We start from the raw sequence: 7,906 nt of genomic DNA, 5'->3' as shown, positions 1-7,906 counted from the left end.
GAATATGGTTTGGAGTTTATATCTCAATTTTGAGGGGTTTTGGTGAAGATTAGACTTGGTTTTGGCTGAATTTCAGATTGAACTCGTCGAAGAAGAAGAAGACATGGCATACATTATATTGCAGAAATTGTAGAAAAATTGTATTATGTTGTTCATTTATTCTTCTTTTATTCATTTAACTATTGTATGAAAGTTGAACAACATTGTAAAAAAATTATATATTAAGTGGTATTATATTGTAGTTGTATATAACTGAGTAGAAATAATGTACGAAAATTGTAGATAAGTTGTATAATATATAATTAGTTGTATGAAATTTATTTTTGCTATGTATAAATCAGATACAAAATATACAAAAGACATATTGTATAAAGTTTGTATTTTAGTTGTCTGTTATTGTAGTTGTATTTAACTGGATAGAAATAATGTGTGAAAGTTGTAGATAAATTGTATAATATATAATTAGTTGTATGAAATTTATTTTTACTATGTATAAATTAGATACAAAATATACAAAAGACATATTGTATAAATTTTGTATAAAAATTATATTTAAGTGGTATTATATTATAGTTGTATATAACTGAGTAGAAATAATGTATGAAAATTGTAGATAAGTTGTATAATATATAATTAGTCGTATGAAATTTATTTTTACTATGTATAAATCAGATACAAAATATACAAAAGATATATTGTATAAAATTTATATTTAAGTTGTATTTAGCAGCAATACAACAGTCTTTTATTACAAGGAGTCTCAATAACATATAAAATTAAAATAAACAAGCATAATGAATCTTCTTTTATCGTACTTGTAAAAATAGATCTTAAAGACGGTGAATGCATGTAGACTCTGTACACTGTTAAGCAAGGGAAACTTTCTAATGTTTTCGACTATTCCAATAAAAAGATTAAGACAATAAAGATGATTAGGAATAATTCAAATCTTTGCAAAAGAAAGTTGGGAGCACGATAAAGATAGGTGTCAGCATGTAGACAATAGGCAATTGAGACTTCCATTAACGAGTCAATAGCACATGCACAGTTGAATAGTCTCTGCTGAGATAAAGTCAAACAAGAACACATAGACCAAATCAGTTGACCCAAAAAAATTCATATGTATTTTAAAGATCCACCGAATTGTGACATATAAGCGGAAACATAAGGAAAGAGAAGAGGACCAAAAAAGGAAAATGGTGTAACTAAATCCCTTAATTGAATGCACTAATAATGGATTGAGAGCCTTTTAAGGTGGAATGTATATATTTTGTAAACAAAACTTGTGTAGGTAGGGTAATTTACTAAACATGAACATTTAGGGTAATATAGTCTACTATATGGCATAGAAATGTAAAAATCCCGTGTATATATATGTTTGACCAAGTACAAAATTTAATACAACAACAATATTTTTACAATATGGGGTCTGGGGAAGATAGTGTGTAGTAATGTCAAATTTGGCTTAAACCCAAATGACCCGCCCAAGGTTGGGCTTGTTATTGACCCGCCCCTTTATTTAACTCAACCCATCTTGACTCAACTCATCTAAAACCATTTAAAGTTGGGTTGAATTTTATCCCAAATTGATCCATGAGTAACTTTGCCAAAATATCTTAGAAATAAATTTTTTTTTTTTGATAAGTTATATATGACCATAACAAAAGAAAAAGTTTTATTTAGGAATTATATAATTCATAAGAAAAAAATATATAATAATTAAAGAATGATAAGAGTTGGGTGGGTTGGGTATGGGTCAAATTTTAGCCATCTTGGCCCAACCCATCTTAGCCCAAGTAATTTTTGGGCAGGTCGAATGACCCGCCCAATTATTACTCAACCCGTTTTGACCCGTCCAAAATCGGCTCAACCCGTCCATTTGGCACCCCTAATAGTGTGTACGCAGACCTTTCTCCTACCTTGTGGAGGTAAAGAGATTGTTTCCGACAGATCGAATACAAAATTTAAGAAAAAAGTATCCTTTTGAAACTTATGGTCTTTAAAAAATAAAATAATATTTTTATGACTATAAAATTATAGTATTAATAATAAAACGAGAAGTTTAAAATTAAATTATTTTAAAAATATATTTCTAAATAAAATTAAAAAGAAATAGTGTCACGTGAGAGTATCACATTCTATTTAACTTCTTACTTTTCATGTCATCAAAATTAAGATTATCGCGCGGGGTCCGGCTACTGGGGCGCGGCTTTCAAAATTCAGTTACCGCAGCCGTTGTTCCGCCTCTTTTCTCCGCTGCAACCCGTAGCCGTCGACCTTTACCGCCGTCAAACATCCACATCTCCGACCGCCGGATCCTATAGATACATATAATCAATCTACACACAAAATGGATGTTCTCCGTTTTAATTCCCTAATGTCACGCAATTTCCACTTCGGTCCCAAATCCACGTCGGGCACAGACTTTATTACGGTTACCTCCGATGCCATGAAACCCGCCGCCACTAGGAAAACAAAAAGGACGGGGATCAAACCGCCGGCGGCACTTATAGCGGAGAAGCCGTTGGAGATTTCACCGTTACAGGCACCCCCGTCTGTTTCAGATACAGTGCTACCAGTAGTACACCCGAGTTCGTTACAATGCGAGCCAGGGTATTTGATACCGAATTATCCACGTGGTAATATTGGCTACAAGTACCTGAAAGAAATATTGACATCAAAAGTGTATGAGGTAGCCGATGAAACGCCTCTGCAGTTTGCACCTAAGCTCTCCGAGAGGTTAGGGGTAAATTTGTGGCTTAAAAGAGAGGATCTCCAGCCGGTAAGCTTACGATTTTCTCATTTTCATTTTTGCAGAATTGTAAAATATTTGTTAAAATTTGAATTTATGGTGTTAATTTTCAGTTTTCTTCCTGTTTCATTTGTTGAAGTTTGATATTTTTTATGTTAATTTGCAGTTCTCTTTCTGTTTCTTTGTGTGGATTTCTTTGATAAAAGTCTATCTTTCTTTCTGAAACTCTGTGGCCAATTCCGTCACATAAAATGGGACGCAGGGAGTCCTGCGTATTTGTCACAAAAACATTTTCTTGTGATCTATTATTTTATACTTTTGATAGAATGATTCTAAGCTATTTGAGGTTCGTCCCATTCCGTTATGATTATGCTTCAGATATATGAAATATCTAAGTTCTCATTCTCATTCAAAGAGGAAAGTGACTCTAACTCTATAAGTTTTTTGGCTTTGATCTACTCTTGTTACAATCTGGGATGATTTGGGGTCAGAGAAGATTAATTACTGAGGAAAGAGAAAAGGAAAACATACAATGGCATTGTGGATTTATCTAACGAGAGCCTGCCTAGTTAGTTATTCAGCTCATCTTTACATTTCTGTATCCTACACCAAAGGGAGCAAGTTCATTAGTTTCTATGCATTCTGGATTTATCTAATTTTGTGTATTTTGTCAATCCTCTCTAACTTTTGATTTAGAAAGTTTAATGCTTGTTCCTCTTCTATATTTCTTATGTTGTTGATATTTCCATCCAAAAAAAAACCAGAGGAGGTTCTTGTAATTGGAAATACAAATCTTTTACATTGGAGTAGTCTCAGTAACATTGTCATACACTCATATTTACAGGTCTTCTCATTCAAGGTCAGAGGATCTTACCATATGATGGCAAAGCTCCCTAGAGAGCTGTTAGAAAAGGGAGTTATATGCTCATCAGCTGGAAATCATGCACAAGGTGTTGCATTAGCTGCCAAGAGACTTGGTTGCAATGCTGTGATTGTGATGCCTGTTACTACACCAGAAACTAAAGTTAGGATTGTTGAATGACTCTCTTGGTTTTTATAGCTTCCATTTGAGTTCATTCTGTTATTTTAATTCGGAGATTATCCAGTGTTTTAACTCCGTGCTCTTTTCTACTGAGCAGTGGAAATCCGTTGAGAGATTGGGTGCTACTGTTATTCGCAAGGGGGACACATATGATGAAGCTCAAGCATACGCGAAAGCTCAGGCCAAAGCAGAAGGCCGCACATTCGTCCCTCCTTTTGATCACCCTGATATTATAATAGGACTGTGAGAAAGCACGGGAGAAAATATTATTGATTAATTAAGACAATGATACACTGAGCCCTATATATATACACAATACATGTCCTACTCCTAATACATATGGGATTAGGATTATCTACTACTATTTACACAATGAAACTAACAAGGACAAGGTACAGTTGGAATGGAGATTAGTCGCCAGTTCAAGGATGACATACACGCAGTATTTGTACCTGTTGGTGGAGGGGGTCTTATAGCTGGAATTGCGGTATATTTGAAAAAAGTTTCCCCTGATATAAAGATTATCGGTGTTGAGCCATTCCATTCAAATGCAATGGCATTGTCGTTGCACCTTGGTCGAAGAATAATGCTGGAACATGTTGGAGGTTTTGCAGATGCTGTAGCTATTAAAGTGATGGGAGAAGAAACTTTTCGTCTCTGCAGGGAATTATTAGATGGGGTGGTCCTAGTTGGTCGTGATGCTATATGTGCATCGATAAAGGTAAGTCAGCACTAATGTATTGCATGTTAAGTACTTTTACCCGCTAATTTTTACCTCTTATACTGAGGACCTAATCTTTCAAGTTTCAATGCATGTATCTACCTCCTCAAAGACCCCAATCTCCAGAATATGAGAGGAAAAGTCACAACTTGTCAGTTACCTCTCATTATGTGCACCTTAGAAAATATCACTCTTCTCTCACCTTTGTTCCTTCCTGTTGTGTGATATCTGATAAAACAATGGAGCAGTGTTTCAAAGGAGAGCACGAGGCATCGCGGTGTAGAATTAATATTTGCTAATTTTCTATTTTTTAATGTTCATATATGGAGAATAAGAATAGTAAAAATATGAAAATTGATGGAATTAAGAATACTTAGAAATTATGGAAATTGTGAAGTTGATGCCTTCTATATCCTTACTTAGCAGAACATTCCCCAAAATTCTAGAAATGTAGGTCTTTGGTCAAACACTGATATGGATTAAAATTCAGGTATCCATTGTTCCTATATTGTGTGTTATTCATCTTTGGTTGTGCTGCCAATCCATAAAAATTAGGGAATTGACCCCAAGTAATCATGCCCTATCCATTGGTCTTCCCAAAAAAACAACTTCTGTCCGTTCAACACCTCAAATCTGCTATATTGCTTTAAGTTCTTGCTAAAGTTTCTCATTCCTTTCCATACTCATGTTCTATGTGAAGAAGTGACTGCATTGGCACACTGCCTGTCATTTGCCCCATATTTAGCAAAAACCACACCCTTCTATAGTTTGTTTCCTTGTGGTACCTAACCATTTACATAGGAGGCTTTGTTTTGTGCTCACCTCGATGCCTCTCTCCTTCTTCTCCATAAGAATTGCCTCCCACTTCAAAAGATGAAGCTTATGGTCTTCACTGTTTCCTTTAATTGGAAGTTTCTCCTAATATTGTCCAGCTACATCATCGTCCTCCTTTGGCACTTAAAATAGGGACATGAAGTAAGTTAGTATGCTGTCTTTTATACTGTTTATCAGAGTCAACCTTCTTCACAAGTATAGCTATTGTGTCTTCCTTTTTGCCAACATCTTTTAAAAACTCTCTATAACCCCTTGCCAAACTTCTTTGGATCCCAAATAATTAGTAGGAAGTTCTCTCACTGGGAACCCCATGATTGTTTCTAGTTCCTGTATGTTTTGCACCTGATTCACTGAAAACAACAAGCTTTTGTCTCATTTATATGGAGCTTTGATGCTGCTTCAAGTCATTAACAACATGTTCAGATATATCATTTGATCACCCTTTTATGGTGCAGGTCTGTTGAATGCCCTTGAGGCAACACAGAATTTCTGTAGCCAAGTTATCCCTCATGAAATCGATCTTTAGTTTTGACATCTTTTATGTTGTAGGTCTATAATAATTGTCAACAAGACGGATTTTTGTTACGTGAGTTTCAGATCTTTTGAGTGAAAGTTCATTGCTGTTTTGAATAGGACATGTTTGAAGAGAAACGAAGCATATTGGAGCCTGCAGGTGCACTTGCTCTTGCTGGAGCAGAAGCATATTGTAAGCACTATGGCCTGAAGGGTGAAAACATAGTAGCAATAACTAGTGGAGCCAACATGAATTTTGACAGACTTAGATTGGTAACTGAACTCGCGGATGTTGGTAGGCAGCGGGAAGCTGTTCTCGCTACTTATATGCCGGAAGAGCCAGGGAGCTTCAGAAAGTTCTATAAGATGGTGGGACAATTAGAGCACTTAATATGCACTTTTGATTACTGGTGCTTTTCTGAACCATTAACTTTCTGATTACAGGTGGGAAGGATGAATCTTACTGAATTGAAGTACAGATATAATTCTGAGAAAGAAAAAGCTAGAGTACTTTACAGGTAACATCTCCATGATCTTTTAAAGAGAATGTTAACTCATTTTGACTTTGATTTTATTATTTGGCAATAAGTTATTTTATCTATGGACTATGAATTAGTAGATAATTATAATGGCGAGTCTTATTCATCATTTATGGCTTTTTTCTTATGGCAGAGTTGGTCTTCACACTAAACTAGAACTTGAAGAAATGGTGGACAGGATGGAATCATCACAACTACATACCATTAATTTTACAGATAATGAATTGGTCAAAGATCATCTAAGGCATCTGGTAATGTTTCAAGTCTTTCCGTATCATGTGGATCTAATTCTTAGACCAAAACTGTAAATATGTATGTTTGTCTCGTGATTAGTTATTCTATGTTTGTTCCAAATTTTTTACTACAATGTTAAGATCCTTATTGACTTTAAATTATTGATTTTTCATCGCTTGAATTCTTAACACTTAGAGAGCATATCTGCAGAGAGAAATTTTCAAGTTCCTTAAGAAGTGAGATGTTGCCTTTCAGTCTACTCGGCTTATTTATCTGGTGTTCATTTGATATTGATGGCTCTCTCTCTCTCTGCTTTGATTCTTTGAAGATGGGTGGCAGATCAAATGTTCACGATGAGCTTCTCTGTCGATTCATTTTTCCCGAGAGGCCTGGTGCTTTGATGAAGTTTTTAGATGCTTTTAGCCCGCGTTGGAATATTAGTTTGTTCCATTACCGTGCACAGGTACTTTTCCTGAATCTTATTCTTCTAGTTCCATTGTTCCCTTTTTGGTACTTAATCGCATTGGTAATTTTTTCTATTTTTTCCTATCTGCCTGAAAGGGAGAAACTGGTGCAAATGTGTTAGTCGGCATCCAAGTTCCACAGGGTGAGGTCGATGAGTTCAGGGCACGAGCTGACACTCTTGGTTATGAATATGTAGTGGAGACTCTTAATGAGGCTTTCCAGATACTGATGCATTGAAAAAGGTTGGAATAGTTGTTCTCGTGTTTCGGAGATACAACAATTTTTACATATATATATATATATATATACACATAGTGCAATTATCCAGCAAAGAGGATTGCAATGCCACTGCTTGTGCTGATTGGCTGATCCCAGTGTTTGCTCAGCCTAGGAAAGAAGAAACCACATTCTCTAGGAATTTTAATATGTTTATACAGATGAAATTTTGGAGTTTCTCAAAGTTTTGAACGAAAACTTTATGACGTGTCATTTGTTATATAAGATATTAAACAAGTTTTAACCAAATCAATCACCAAATTCAAGAAGAACTCTTTTTCCTATCTCCCATGCATTCGCAATTTACCTTTTACAACGAGAAGCACAACATATGGTGCTGGCAAGTTACGGACTTACGGTGAAAGGTGTGACTGATTCGGAAAAGTTCGGCGCTCTTCGAGTATTCCGTGACTGCCTGCCTACTTTTTGTCTTTCATTTTGCACAATAACTGCAATTATTTACTCTTGCTGAAGTTTACTTCCCTCAGAGATTTTTTTACCAATTTATGCTTTATTAGAGTCCATTACTC

General features: G+C 35.4%; 1 pseudogene; it reads left to right on the top strand.

Moving 5' to 3' along the window:
• The first annotated feature begins 2,191 nt into the window (after positions 1 to 2,191).
• LOC109238226 lies at positions 2,192 to 7,660 on the top strand (annotated as a pseudogene).
• The last annotated feature ends 246 nt before the right edge of the window (positions 7,661 to 7,906 follow it).

The sequence above is a fragment of the Nicotiana attenuata genome, unplaced genomic scaffold, assembly GCF_001879085.1.
Source record: "Nicotiana attenuata strain UT unplaced genomic scaffold, NIATTr2, whole genome shotgun sequence".
Taxonomy (NCBI): Eukaryota; Viridiplantae; Streptophyta; class Magnoliopsida; order Solanales; family Solanaceae; genus Nicotiana; species Nicotiana attenuata.
This window is presented reverse-complemented; position numbering and strand designations above follow the sequence as displayed.